The 16,378-nt window shown below is 36.3% G+C and overlaps 1 protein-coding gene across 3 annotated transcripts in view; it reads right to left on the reverse strand.

Moving 5' to 3' along the window:
* The window catches only part of CACNA2D3 (calcium voltage-gated channel auxiliary subunit alpha2delta 3), a 460,032-nt gene that overhangs the window by 438,709 nt on the left and 4,945 nt on the right, over positions 1-16,378 (reverse strand). The gene's annotated exons all lie outside the window — the stretch shown is intronic.

The following is a 16,378-nucleotide window of genomic DNA, read 5'->3' on the forward strand; positions in this document are numbered from 1 at the left end:
GGAAATAAGTTGCCCCAGGGTGGGTTGGTTTGGGGGTTTTCCCCTCCCCCCCCCCTTTTTTTTTAAACCTTCATGGTTTAGTATGGTTCATTTTAGTTTTAATTGCCAGAATAAGTGGTTTATATATGAGCCACAGCAGCTCAGTAGAGAGTACAGGATCGCACAGATTGAAAGGGAACTCTAGAGGTAACCTAGACAAAAAGCAAACCACCGCGAAGCTAAGCCGTGCTGCAGGCTCATCCCCAAACTGGCCAAGTCATCATTCTGGGTAGGGAGTCAGCGCCAGCCAAACGTGGCGCCAGCCACACTGCTCCTTTGCGCAGTTACCTACAGACTTCGTGACGTGCCAGGCCAGCGCTGTTGTTGGCTTGAGACCACGCATCAGCAAGCATACAGATGGGCACGCATACACTTGTTATAGAAAAGTATATGTAGTTAAAGCATTCTAACATTCTTCTGCTGTCTCGAGGTGAGAAAAAAAGGTCAAATGACAGTTAGATCTGTATTGATAACACTATATCTTCAAACCATTATGTGTCACATTAAACCTCAAAACACTTCTCTGAGCAACTTTGTTAAAGAAGTCGGACATTATGGATTGTGTCTTCTCCTTCAGCTCAGTAACTTTGAAATTCTAGTTTTGAAACCATATTAATGTTGAGTAATTACATTTAAAAAAATGGAAGCCTGGCTCCATATATTTTAAGCTAATAGAGCCATTCAAGAAAATAAGGGTAAATAGCTATTGTTACTAGTTTAAAATAATACATATCAAAACAAATTATGAAACACCTTGAATGAGCTAAAGGGTAGACAGAATTCTAAATAATGGATTCAATATTTTTCTTTGAAGAGGAACTCAAAATACTTGTATCTAGCTGATTAAAACCTTTTCAGTCCATTTTAATAACTAGAATGTTTCTTGGTTTATGATTTTTGTTTGTATCTTGTTAGTTTTGCTGAAAAGCCTTACAAAATTTTGGTGACATGAAATAGAAGTAAAATGAAATTTTTCCCACATGTAGGGAAAACAATTTTTCAAACAGTTTAATTCAAGAAGCGTCTATTTTTATGTATTTTTTTACAAGTATGCAACACCTTTTTGATAAGGGAGATGCAAAAGATGGTTTTTTATATGTAAAGGAATTTTCCTTTATCCAGAAGATATCTTATGAAGAACAAAAATAAATCCTGCTCTGAGAAGGTCAGGCAACAAGAGTCTTGGCTTCTCTAGTACAATGAACCTTAGTATCCAATTTTACCTACTGCCTTTTTCCTTTACTTCTACATTCTGTAATGGACCACCGTTAATACTTACGTAGCACAAACAGAGCAAACATTTCTTCACAATTTCTCCACATTCCAGAAAAATCAGAGTAAGGAAGATTTTTTTTTTCATGCCTGGATGAACACCACCTGCAGTACAACATCTTGCTGCAGTACTTGGGTATTTTTATCTCTGCACAGGTAGAGCAATCCTTGAATGTATAATGAATAGATGGGAGGGTGAGGAATCTGTACAGGGTGGTTTTTCTATCAGCTTTTTTCTTTTTCTCCAATAACATGGTTATCCAGGCTACAAAAATTAACAGTTTGTCCTGTAATCCTTATCCAAACTTGGAATCATATGACAGTTCTATTATTTGATTTTTAAGGGCTATTTAGATGCACAAAAAGTATAAACAACATGATAGGCAACACTCACTGTGCAATTTATCACTAGTCTCAGACAAGAAAGTGTATTAAAATGGCTCTGTAACTTTTTATATCTTCTTTTATCTAACCTCATAATGCTTTGTACAGTTACATAACAGAAATTAGTACAAGATTTTCTGACATTTTGGGGAGGTTTGATTTGGTGTTTTTTGGGGTTTTGTTTTGGTTGGTTGGCTTTTTAGGAGTTTTTTTTTTTTTTTAAGGATGGCATAAGGCCACCATATGACATATCTTGTAAAATCTTTCAGTCAGTAGCAATAAGAGAAAGTTTAAGATGTATATGGGACAGGTAAATATTTTTAAAATAGAATTTTCAACACAAAATTAAAAAAAAGAGAGGCATAAAACTATACAAAAACTGTTACCCATTTTTAGCACAGTAGTTAGCTCAAGGTTATATAGTTGTAATAGCTGCACAAAGAAACGGATCTAATTACCTGGTTTTTAATGGCAACCATGTTCATTTAAAGAAAAAGAGACTATTTATAGGGCTTTACAGATTGTTTTATGCCTCCTCTATTCCCTTTTCCATGGAATTCTGGGTTGTTTCTTACTCTTCCTCAAACACATACAAGCCATTTCGAAGCCCAGAAAACACTTCCACGAGCACAGTCTAGGTTCTTAACTGATCCTGAAAATGGATATTGTAATGTGACAATCCTATTCTACTTCTGTTCTGTAAGGGTATTTTAATTGCTTTTAACACTCATCCTGAATAAATAACGATGGTTACCCTTTTTTTCACTTCAAAGTTTTATCTGAACACAAGGCATAACTCTTGCAGATGAGATCCAGAAAAACAAGTTATTGCAGGGGAAAAAAATAAAAAAAGATGAAATTATAAAATAGGAGAAAAAAAGACAAAGATTATTTTAGTAAGAAACCCATCTTTCCTACATATAGCAAATTGCTTTATTTAAATCACCAAAAGTCTCACTACTATAGATTCAAATACTTCTATGCTTAACCAAGTGTGTTGTCACACAATATGACCTATATACATAGAATAGCAATTAGAATAAAACAAAGCAAGGCTATGAAGAACTCTTGAGAAAAGCAAATTAAATTAGAACAAAGAAAATATATTTTGAAATGGTCTCTGAACTACCTGGAATAACCTGAAACTAGTACAGTGTAATTGTGGGTTTTGCAGCAAGTAGCAACAGGTGACAGGAATATTCTGAATGATTTCATGCTGGAGGACCTCCTGGAAACAGAGCTGTAAGGACAATGGCAAGTCAAGAACAAATTTCAGATAGCAGCTTTGCAACTGTTCAGTAGATGCAGAGTACCAGATAGCTATTAAAACATAAAACTGAGCTAGACTCTCTCAAAGACATTGCTACTAGACAGAACGTATGAAGGATGGATCATTTCTTGAGATCACCTTCAGCCCTGGTGACACGCATGGTAATGGGACTTGGGTCTCCTGGAGTCCCATTTCTTTATCATCCAATTAAAGAAGCCACCACTAAGAAGCTGGCAGTGAGAGAAACAATATGAGAAAAAGAATGTCATTAACGTTTTCAGAATTTCCTTATAATTAATGTTTCTTCCCTTCCCACTCTCCCCTGCCTGCCCTCCTTTGTATCCTTAACAATTCTCCAGTTTTGGAAAGCTTGAAGAGTGGTAAATGAAAAATGTGATTTCATGTTTTGCTACTTTTCCCGCAGTTTCCTTTGTCTGGAAGTATCAGTGGGGCACTAGAGATAACAGAATGAATTTAGGGCAACAGCAGGGAAAAAAGATTCACTATGAACAAAGAGAGAATCATTTACACTTTACAAATGAGATCGCATTCTACAAACAAGGAGGAGCTCTAGACTAAACGTAGTCAAAGCAAGAGGCATTTGAGAGGTAGAATAAGACTGGTAGAGATAGAGAGGTCCATGTACATCAAGGTCAGATGGTCTATTTCTTAACAGATAGGTACTGGGATATTCCAAAGAGCTGAGAAGGTACTAATGGAACAGAACTCATCAATATGGCTTTACTACACAAATGCACATCTACATAATTTTTTAAAGTTATTACATAAGAGCAAATCTGAAAACAGGATTAAGAAAATCTGTATTCTGAAAAAAAACCCCAATTGTCAAATAATATCAGAAATCTGAAGTGAAGACAGAGGATTGGGGTGGGGGGTGGGGGAAGGAAATGAAAGAGTATCAGAAAGGGGAAGAAAAATGCTTAAGGCAGCAGACATATTGTATATCAAGCCATTCATATTAAAAAGGAAAAAAACAATTCTTTATACATGACATAATGAAGGAGAAGAGCTAAGTGCCACGGAAGGATTGCCAGCTCCTCCGGGAAGGAATGAACAGAAGAATTAGGGACTGCATATGTTGAAATCACTAGGTGAGAGAATCTTATTTTATTGTTTACCTACAAGAAATGGGATTCTATTCCAGTTACTTTTCTTTTTAGGCAATTAAACAAGGAAACAAAAGCCATCTTTCAAGTCTAGTCTCCTACCCACCGAGGAGAAAAAGTAAAAATCGGCAAAGTACATATACTTTTGCAGTTAAAATAAATTGCAGCTTGACTTAATGTGAAACCATCAAGGAGATTTATAATTACTCTTCGTATTTAAACCATAACATTTTTCCAGACTAAAGAACATTGCACCCTCAAACATTCTACACCTCTTTTCCAAGAGAATACAGTCTCATTACAGATAACGGTCTCATTACTGTGTATGACTATTGTGAATGTAAAAGAAAACTTCCAGATTGCAGATCCAATCCGTTTGGAATTTATACAATAGTCAGCGCTCTAAGTATTGGTTTAAAGGCTTGCAAGGTGGCATACAATCATAGCACACACAGACCTGTTCATATATCCTAGATATACGTGGACTTTTTTTTTTTACTTGCATGTACCTTATCTAGCTGCCAATCCAGCAGCAATTCTTTTCCTCAGTTTTCTTCTTTACATCATTTCTCATCAGCAGTCATGACTTTAGCCCTAGACAGTCCACACAGAATCAACTATTCTTTTATAATATTTGAGCTAATCAACACTTGATGCAAGTACTTTTCATTAAAAGCATACATACTGTTACCAAAAATTGCATTATTTCAGGCACAAGACTTTATCTGCATTTGCCTCGATTGCTCCTGAACTGATGTGAATTCAAATGTTGTGGTAATTAGTTTAATCTTAAATGAGACTGAAATAATAATGTTAATCCTGCGTGCACTTTGTTTTCATTCAAGTTCCTAAGCCTTTGGAAACAGATGTTACATTACCAAGACTCCAGGACTGTTCTTTTTTGACAGCACTGCTACTATATGCGAAGTTACAGAAAATTGACCTATTCTGTCAACTAGATCAATCATTCATCAATACACACTAGCGATATTAGATGTCATGTTATTAAAAAATAAGCAAACAAAAAACCCACAAAATCCACAACAATAAGCCCACAAAACTTAGGATACCACACCAAATAATCACTCCAACAAAGCAAATTTTGCACACAAGCTGTCATCAAAACTTCTTTTTTTCAATTGTGGACAGTAAGCGGAATTTTCCACATCTTTATAAATATAGAATCAGACATATCTCAGAATTGATTTGCACGAGGTCAATCAACAGGTCAGGGGCAAAACCAGGACTAAAGTTTTTTTGGTGGCTTCTAAAGCAGAAGGAGCATTATTTAAGTCAATGTAACGATTGCATCAACTAGCCAACAAAAGTATTAATATTTCAACCAGTAACTAAGATGTGAAAGGATCATCTCTGATGAATTACAGAGTTGTCCTATAATATTGAAAACTTTGCTTTGAGTGAAGTTCAAGCAATACAAGCCACAGTACGGTCTGCCCGGATTTGTTGTCCTTCCAGTCAGACCAGAAAGCCATAGGTTTTTACTAGGCTCTTGAGAGGAAGCTATCCGATAGGCACAGAGTATTTGTGTGAAGAATGGGAATTTTGTACTTTTCAAGACACTAGTTTTTAGGTTGTTCATTTTACTGAAGATTCTTGAGAAGAGCTGAGTTAGCAGCTGGTTTTGTCTGAAAAATTATGTTCAGAATAATTAGAGTTTTCAGTTATACGACTCCCGTATATTTATAAACCAAGATAAATAAACAGTGTGCAATCAGATAAATATGGCCATACATGAATAATTCTATACACTAACATCTGAATTATTCCAATACATAAGTATAGGTCCCAATCCCACATATAATGCTATTTTCTACCATCCTTTTTCAGACAAAATTCCCCAGACATCTTGTAATGCTGAGGAAGTTCTAACGGAACAAACATATATTTCCATTAGCAACATGGACTGGACAGGATTAGTGCCAAGTTACAAATGTAGTTGAACTCTATTCCTATTAGACTGGGGCTGTACAGAATAAAGGACTTCAGCAGAACAAATGTCTAATTTTTAAAAAAGTTAAAGCATTCAAATTTTAAGCCTCTCCTAAGTCTTATATAAAAGTGAGAATTATGTCATTACTAATACTCAGTTCAATTTCAGACATATTTCCTGAATTGAAATTTACATTTTGTCTTAATTTTAGTTCTTGGCAAAAGTTTTGAAATCATGCAGCACTCATGCATTTCAAAAATAGCAAATTTTACTTTCTCACTGTAGATCATATTTGTTTTTCTATTAAATGAATAATTTTCATATATTTGTCAAAAATAATTACCAGAACACAGATATTGACTGAATTTCATACAAATGTATTCTCCAATTGTATTAAACTACAGAGCAAAAAAATAACAGTCTTCAGTCATTCTGCTTCTTTGTTCCCAACACCTTCCATTCCTCTTCATCTTACTACCTTCACGTGTCCCTGTTCTTGCCTTTAGCTGTTTTTAAACAGACTGCAGTAGCTTTTTGATACTAACTCCTCCGTGCAACTTGTATTGTCAGAAAGGTGCTGTAAAACTTGCCTCCCCTGTTATGACAGATTTCCATTTAATTTTGGAGGGAATCCTGTCTCCCTTCCCTGCTCCCCCCTTCCTGAACATGCCATCCAAGGTACAACTAAGTATATTGGCTATATATCTATAATATCAACTGGGCAAATAACCATGTCCTCTTTCCAACAGCGTTCACAACGCGTAAGGTGCACCAGTAGATCCCAATGTATTTATTCTTCCTTTTAAAAGTTCAAACATCATAACTTAATGAAAAGATAATTTTAAGAACAGCATTTGTGTTTGCATAGCCTTTCCCCATTCTTATATATTAAAGAGTTATTAAGCCATTACTCATTTTATTTCTGCCTGTTTTTCTCCAGCTGACCAGATTCTCACTGCAGCATTAGGATTACATCTGCTCAAGGCACTGAAAAAATGCATGAATGGTAAAAATTTCCTGAGGAAAAAAGCAACGGCTATAAACGAGTGGGAGCACAGAGAAGGACACAGTGAGAAAGTACCACAGAAATTTATTTTCTCTGTGTAATTGCAATACAGACAGAAATAATCAGCTACCCATAAAGGGATAAAGAAAGTTGTTTGATTCCCATTTTAGCTGCATTTGACACTTGTGAATTTGACTCTGTAACTAGTCTTATTGGTTGGATGTCACTTGGAAGGAAATCAGAAAAGTCAGTTTGAAGGATCTAGAGAAAAAAGAAATAGTGCAGAACTGTAGCTTTGCGGAAAACGGATAGTAAGAAAGAAGTACCAGGGTGGGGGAAAAGAAAAAAAAAGTATAAGGGAAAGAAGAAAATGTCTGAAAAATTGAAAATTACTTTCTAATATCAGCATAGCATATCACTTCATATTCAAAGCATAGGAAGAATTAATTCTCTGACAAGAAAGGGGTCGATTTCACTTGCCAGCACAATGCCATATGGAGATTTATTGCCCACTACAGATACCAATATCAACAGTAGAAAAAAAGAGGGTTTCTATCAATTTTGTGGTTATTAAGGACTGTTACAAGAAACCATTTATCTTCTCAGTAGTGAAAAAGTTTTATTTAAAAAGTGTGTTAAAATTAATGCTTTGTAGCTCTCAGAGCTGATCCATTGCACATAGGTTACTTTACTTCCATATCCATATGTTTGTGCTGTACTTCACCACCTGATCCTCTCCGTATGCTAAACACTCTACAAAAAGCGTTGCTTCTAATCCAAACAATTTCAAAGTCTAGAAAGTTAAGGAAAAAGGTAGTATTGTTAGGCACATTTCACACAGAAAAGTTAAAGAAAGATACCTCTGTTTGGGAGTGTTGGGGGGTAGGGGAATCCTGCTTGTGGTTTCAATTTCCAATTCAAAGCTTCTGGCATTCTGGATGAAATCCTACCATCACCACAAGAGCCAGATTTGTATGTGTGACATGACAGGTTAAGTTAATATCATGCTTAAGGGCTTCACTGAATTTTCGCCACCAAGATTATGTGGCCTAAGCAGACCATCAAGAAAGTTATCACATACCTGGGATAAGAAGCCAGATGTATCTGAATCTCAGCCTGGTGCCTTGATTTAATAGGAAAACTGAAATCTGAGCTGGCGAACAGAAATCCTCTATTTTTTTCTTTCATGTTCTCCCTCCACCCTGTAATGTTCTTCACTGAAAGTTCCAGAGGGATGTCAGAACTCATCTCTACTTTTACTGCAAAATTGTGTTGCAGTCAGTAACAATAGGTGGAAGTCTGAAGCGTGGAGTACTCAGATTTTTTTTTTTTGTACCATGCCATCTATAATATCAACCTTCTTGTTGTACTTTGTTGAAGAAATGGCAGAAGATATCATAAAAGGCATGATGTGCGTAGGGGGTAATAAATCTGTTGGATGCAGATAGTCAATGGCTGCAAGTCATAACATAAAGCTTTACTCTTAGCCTCCTACCAGTTTTCATTATCAGTGAAAATTTCTATTAATGTAATACGATAGCATCATATACAAACAGCTCAGCAGTCATACATTTTGTACAGCTGTCATAAGATGATAGTCATTTAGCTTCAAGGTAAAGCTGAAGTTTGAATATTCCTGCTTTTCATCTTTGAAGCTTTGTCACTTTAGTAGATAATTATCTAATTTTGTGACCAATGATGTGTTCCCAACACATCAAATTTTAATACCCGTAGTATGTAGATTTTTTTTTTTAATGTCTTGAAAATTAGCGACTTAAATAGCTTGGCACAAAATCTTGGGAGTATATTGAATAGCCAAACATTGCAATATGACCTAGAGGAACAATAGGAACGCTATATGCTGTGGCCCTGATCAAAGCTTTCACATAATGCCTTCCAAATAGCATTTTCACAGTGCTTTTATCTAACAGGCTAGAGATACTATGAGTGCATAATTTTGGCTTGTGCTTTTCAGGAAAGCAAGTCAAATCCTTGTTTGTGTTTAAAAGCATGAAGAAGCTCCTTGCCACCTACTGTAGAATAATCTAAAATAAAAACAGATGATAAGACATAAAGCCTTCTACCAGCTGACAAGTTATTTCTGTACAACATTAAGTTCACTTAAAATACTGTGGCTGATAAAAATAGTAAAAGAAAATGGCTAGTGAAGCAACTGGGAGCTAAAGGGTTTGGTTAAACCCTAGATTAGAAGGAAAATTCTTGTATTACTATGACAAATTAAAAAAACTTCTCCAATTCCTGCAATCAACTTAGTTGAAATTACTCTTTAGACTTCCTAATTATGAGAACAGTTACATATTCCTATTGTAAGAACAGGAGTGTCTGTGGAAAAAGCCCACCTGAATATTAAACAGCAGAGAGTTCAGTTTAAGAGCCTATAATGTTAGTGGAAACTGTTTTAAAAGAATGGGCCAGAAAAGCATGTGTTGAGACCTGACGAAGCAACTAAAAGATGGTATAATATTGTCTATGACTGGGACCTGAGAGAAGGCTGTCATGATGAAGTGTCATGTTTTTCAATACCTATGAGGTGGTTACAGAGAAGATGAACCAAGGCTATTTATAGAGGTGCACAGTACGAGAAGTGACGCACAGCAGTCAAATTGAAATGGGAGGTTCCATCTTAAATAACTTTTCATCCCAAGTAGAGTCAAGCATTGGAACAAAAGAGGTTGTGGTATCTCTATCCTTGAAGGTTCTGACGATCAGATTCAACAAAGCCCCAAGAAATCTGCTCTCATTTCAGCATTGACCTGGCTTTGAGCAGGAAGTTGAGTTAAAAGACCACCTAAATCTTCCAGAATGAATTATTCTACTATTCCAGAAATTATCAAAAATAGAGTTCCATAGTGGAAGAGTAAGACAGTTATACAAAGGGTGAAGATGAGAGTATTTTTCCAGAACCAGTTTTGCCAAGTCATTGGCACGAAACACAAAAGTCTGAGTCTTTCCTAAAAACAAAGAGCAAAGCTTCAAATAAGGAAACTACTGTCGAGTCATACATATAAGCAAGCTAACTAATGAAACAATCAACAGGATCCACACGTTAAGCCCTAATACACTGAATTACACACACATACATCTTACATTATATCTCCAATTTTATGAACTAGATTAGCTCACCATATGACTGGTTTTGTTGTTTGAACAGCAATTTCTTGCATCTTTTACTTCCTTAACTCGGGTGCTCTTAAGATCTCATAATCTAGTTTGAAGGATAAATAGTAATAGCTATCTTTTCAAGTGCCTCCTGTACTGCAAAATGATTTATGCAAAACATTTGGCATCAGTCTCAGAAGTAAACATTTTTCTCTAGAACATTTGCCCATTTTTAAACAGAAAGACTCAAATATAAGATAAATAAGGTGGTTCAGAAAGAGGAGGACAGAGAGAGAGAGACAAAGACAACAATAAAACATGTCAAATTAAGGAAGACAAAAGAGAATGTCCTCTAATATTTTAGAAATTGTTTTGGTCCGTTTAATGAAATGTATTGGTTTAACTCTTCATGGTTCTTTCAGGAATCTTGACAGACAGAACAAATGGCTAGAAACAACCACCTGTGAAACGCTTTTCTGATTAAGAGTCATTGCCAGAACCTATATGCCTTGATGACTATCAAACCAACCAAACAGGGTTTACTTAAAAAAGCAAAAATTCAACATAAGTAGTGCTTAGGAAGAACTCTTCTCAAGAGTAAGAAGAGTTAAAAACAAACTTTACTAAATACCAACAGTTACTGATATCAAAGCACTAGAACATGTGGCAGGTACATAAGGAATAAATGAGTTTACATTGAATCAACCAGAAATGGTTATTTCCTCCTCTCTCATTGGAACATCACACTGTTTTACAAGCCCTAGTGAACCTCTATTACCTATGTAATTCGTAGTTACGCCTAAGATAAGAACATGTTGGGACATCTTAAAAAGCTAACCCTGCTGAAGTCTTACCGTGTGATTGTTGGACTTCAAGTCAAATGAAGACTGCTCACAAGTTTAATCTGTTATATTTAATAAGTTTATCTTTCTATAGTTAAAAGCCATGAATTTTAATAAGATCATTTGATTGCATGCTTATGAAGGGAAGGAAAAAAAAACCCCACCAAACAAGCGTTCAGCCAACCTGTACAGGAATGACTGTTTTATAACCTGTTTCTGCTCTGAAAGTTGAAGGTCTCCCCAGCTGTGTCTTAAGGAAATAAAGGCACAAAGCTTAACAGTGCATAGATATAGACATCAAAGAAGAAATACAATTTATGTCATTGCTTATAGTCCAAAATAAAATTTAAAAAGACTCCAAAAGAAAGGATTACATAGCTCATCTTCCTAACATAAGGCAGTTCAACAAGATCCACATAATGGCAGGTAACCTGTTACGAAAAGTCACCCTGCAAAAGTTCCACATTATTCTAGTGTTTTCTCTTTGTTAAAAAAAAAGAGTTTGTGACAGCAGGGAAAACTAATTCTTGTGTTTGGACCTGTTCTTGTTCATCTACCATGGATATTGTCCTGGTTCTTGCTGGGATAGAGTTAATTTTCTTCCTAGTAGCTGGTATAGTGCTGTGGTTTAGATGTAGTATGAAAATAATGTTGATAACACACTGATGTTTTAGTTGTTGCTAAGCAGTGTTTACAATTAGGTCAACATCTTTTTCAGCTTCCCAGGCTGTGCCAGGGAGGATGCATGAGCCTTCTGCAAGAGGTGCATAAGGAGCTGGGAGGAGACACAGCCAGGATAGATGACCCCAACTGACCAAACGGATATTCCATACCATATGATGTCGTGCTCAGCATATAAAGCTGGGGGAAGGAGGAACAGAGGGACTTTTGAAGTGATGGCATTTGTCTTTCCAAGTAACCATTACACGTGACAGAGCCCTGCTTTCCTGGAGATGGCTGAGCACCTGCCTACAGATGGGAAGCAGTGAATGAATTCCTTGTTTTGCTTTGCATGCGCAGCTTTTGCTTTACCTATTAAACTGTCTTTTTCTCAACCCACGAATTTTCTCACTTTTACTCTTTGATTCTCTCCCCCACGCCACTGTGAGGGCAGCGAGCAAGCAGCTGCGTGGTGCTTAGCTGCCTCTGGAGTTAAACCACAGCGGATATAGAGAACACATTTATTCTTTTTCCTGGTTTTCTGCATGTGAAGAATGTTGGCATATTTCCTTAAGTTTTTACTAGTTTTGCTCAGGCACAGCTTGGCCCGTGGCACTAAATCACTGTCTAGTGAAACGGACCTAGTTGTTCTTCCTCTCTTCCCTCTCCCCACCCCATTTACATTTTTCCACACTTTCTTCCTCAGTACAAAAGAAAATACACTTTTTTTTTTTAAGTTTGTTCCCCACACACACACCTCCTTCAGTCTTCTAGCTTATTTGAAGGTTATTGTCTCTTTCACACAGTGTACAATGCTTCAGACATTGAAATATTTTTTGGAATTCAGGTCTGGTTGTCCCCCTGTCTATGCAACATAAGTATCTTACCTTTAGGAGTTTCTACAGTTTAGAACACTTCTAGTCTCATAAATATGGATTTGACATATGCTTTATCATACATGAGGTTCCCAGTCAATTCTCAGCTCTCTACAGAGATTAAAGATAGCCACATCAGCCATTTCACCAGAAATTATGGCAGAAATAGGGAACAGGTAAAATGTATCAAATCAGATGAATCTGAAGGTAAAACATTCCTCATCCCCTCAGTATATTCACAATAGCCACAGATACCAGAAGCTGCAAGAACACCTGGAGTCTGTGACTTCCTCTGCTGACGACTTCTGTAAATCAGCATCTCGACACATCCATAATGGGTTATGATGGGTGGAGGTGGCAGTGGGGGGAAGAGTCTATAAAGAGAGGAGAGAGAATAACCCTTCCTTGTAATAAGTGCAAAAGGAATAAGTGTGAAAAGCAACAAAAACTAATTAGTGCTCCTAGCAAACAGAAAGCCTCAGGTATAACAGGAAGCTAGTGCAAGAGTCCATTCTCTGAGGGAATCTATACAAGATTACAAATATCTACTTACATATATTAGTCTAGGAGTGGAAGCAAGAATTCTGCCCATCTCTGCTTCCAAAACTCTTGCTAAGGTAATCTGCTTTCTCACAGGATTTTGAAAGAGTTTTTCAGAAATATGCATTTTTCCTGTGTTAGGGATCTTCCAAGGAAATAAACTTGAACCTCATGTGCATGAAATGAAAATCATATTCATATACAACACATCCAGAAAAGCGTATTATGTATTTCTGTCTTCCACCACAGCAACCATCTTCACCTCCTCAACCACCATTTCCTTCCACTGGCTGTTGCTCAGGCATTCCTATTTTGAAGATACATTTAAAAACACACCCACCCACCAGTAGGCTTGTCCAAGATTTGAATCCAGATCATTTCATACATACAGTTACACGCCTAACACTAACTTCACTATAAATGCAAATCTGTTTCTCCCTTCATTCTCAAAGAGCACCATGATGAAATGGCCTTATTTTACCTTTGTCTAGCTAAACAAATTATTTTCTTCTAAACTTGACTTATATCTATGGTCAACTCAAGTCTAGTTCATTAAAACAATCCAAGATGCTCTGGCTACTGCTAAGACCCTGCTAAAGACTGCATGAAGCCAACTCTCTTAGGCAAGAGGGATCTGTGACAGCTTAATTCGTGTTCTCTGTATTCTGCTGTCTACTATTTTATTCCCAGATTAAATCTGATATGCTGGTTGTAACATCTGTATGCTCCTATTTGAACAAGTCTGTCTTTTGACCAATCACAGTCTCATGGGTTATATCATCGTCCTCAGAAACAGTGTACTAGTTACCAACTATAAGACAGATAACTGCATCTGTAAAGTCCTAGGAGATCTGAGGGCAGGATATTTTCAGAAAGTACCTGTCCCTGGAATTCATCACCTCTGGAAAGGCTTCCCAAGACCCTTCCCAACTTCTCTCCGACTATGATGTGGTTTTGCATAGACTTCCTTTTTAAATACAAATCTTGCAATGATTTTGTCATTCCCTGTAGGAAAGTACTTAAACTGTACAAATGAACTGGGCAGATGCCAAATAGGGTCACAAAAATGTCCATGCAATTTTGCAAAAACATTACACATAGAAAAAGCAAAATGGAACTTCATGAGAACAATACGTTAAAGTATTTCACAAAGACCTTTGGTGAAACTTCTACAGCAACCTAAAATACAGCCTATCCTATCAATATATAATTTGTGTTGTACAATGTGTAACCACTTATTATCAGCAACAAAAAAATTGTACCCTACAGAACAGTAATGATATTTGAAAGTGTAGAGTATTGATTAGCAGTTGCTTGAAAGTGAATCACGACTACAATGTGGCGTCTATTCATGGCTTTACATACCTTCACTGTCAAAATAATTTGCATGGAGACTAGGTCTTTTAACCTTGAAATGTGAGCATTTTCCAATACAGGATGTGCAAACAAACAGCCATAAATACATTAAGCAAGGGAATTAGCATTCATTTCCTTTCAAGACCTGATGTTTTCCAGTTGGATGTCCACTCAATAATTTCCATATTAAAAGACATTATTGAAAGTGTAATGCATGTATCATAAACTTACTGAAGCCATCTCATATTTCTATTACATACTAACAATAGAACATATTTAGTTTCAACATGCTTGCAAAACCCAGAAAGACACAGAAAATACTGCAAAATAGAGAGTGCTGATGGCAGAAGAGCATGAACTCACTGTGGTTTAAAACAGGGCTTTCCTTTTAAAGAGAAATATAAAACATAATGATTGATATTCAGGCTGATTTAGACTACATTTTAAAAACATTACCAACACCAAGAAATTACTACTCCTGCCATAACATTCAAACAGGAGATGAGAGTAAGACCATAGATCATTCAAGACGCAGCTCTAATTTCACTGAAGACAAAGAAAATTTTCCAGTACCTCCAGAGAAGGCAGAACTTCATTAAAAAAAAAAAAAAAAGAGGAAAAATTATTCTCTGTTATTGTGAAAGAGAGACCACATTACTGAAAGTTTGATATCACTTTGTGATATTTTCCTCTACAGATCTATATGCTACCTGCAAATTAGTATTGGACCCAGCAGGTTTTTCCTACCATTAGTAGCATATGAATGCATTTGATTTTTTTTTCTTGAACAAAGAAAAATTAAAATATCTAAAAGAATTCACACCTTTATGTCTGCAGACAACGTTAAATACTTCAAACACATTGAAATACTCCATAAGTAGTTTGGCACAGAGAATAACCTTGTGATTTATGTAGCCCAAAGATCTGTAAGAATTAAAGGGGATGGAGATTCAAGCTCTGCAAGTTCCAAAACATCATTTGTGTTAATCACCAGAATTAAAGTGATTTAAGATTCTCAGATGCATATTTCTTTTATTGTCTAATGCTTGATTTTAATTTAGTGTTAGGAGACACATTTTACATAATCCAGACTTCAGGAGTTTGAATTATAGTGAATTAACTCCAAATAGAGGTTTTGGCAAGCGCTATGCCATTTACCTGGCTGGTATTTTTTTGAGTTTGGGTGGGTTTTTTTGGTTTGGGGTTTGGGTTTTTTTGGGGGGCGGGGGGGACGTTGCTGTTGATTTGGAGTTTTTGCAGGGGATGGTGGTGATGTTTTGTTTGTTGGTTGGTTTGGGGGTTTTTTGTAATCATAATCATACGTCTACAGGTTTTTTGATCATTTTTCTTCTATTTCTGATAGCAAAAAAATCAGTATTATTTTTGCAGTTTTATAATTGCTCAGCTGGCAAAAGTTTAAATTGATATCCAAGAACCCAATCCATGTCTATCCTTTAAACCGCACGTCTCAATCCTACTGACCCTTCCTTCAAAGCAGTAGTTGCAGTGTCTCGAGCAAAGAGGAAACAGTCTACAAAGACCAAAACCAACATAAGGCTGAATAAAAGAAAAGCAATTAATGTCAAGATGATTGGACTAAACTTCTCTAAGAATTTAAGTCACTATTATACGATTTAAAACTAAAGATAGATGTACTGCATGAATCAGATACACCAGCTGAATGCTAATTGATCTAAATCACCCTGTTACATTAGTTTTGCACTGACATTTCCGTAGTTGTAAGACACTAACAAGATACAGCACCAAATCTAGCCGGTAAGATAAAACGCAATTCTGAACCTTTAAAAATAGGAATGCTATACTGATTGAAAAACCTGCTTTGAGAAAACACAATGATTTGAGAACTCCTAACACAATGAAGGATTTGTTGAAAGGAGTAGGCAGATGCAGACTAGAGGCTGCTTGAGACCAAGCA

This window comes from Grus americana, chromosome 11 (genome assembly GCF_028858705.1).
Source record: "Grus americana isolate bGruAme1 chromosome 11, bGruAme1.mat, whole genome shotgun sequence".
In the NCBI taxonomy this organism is placed as follows: Eukaryota; Metazoa; Chordata; class Aves; order Gruiformes; family Gruidae; genus Grus; species Grus americana.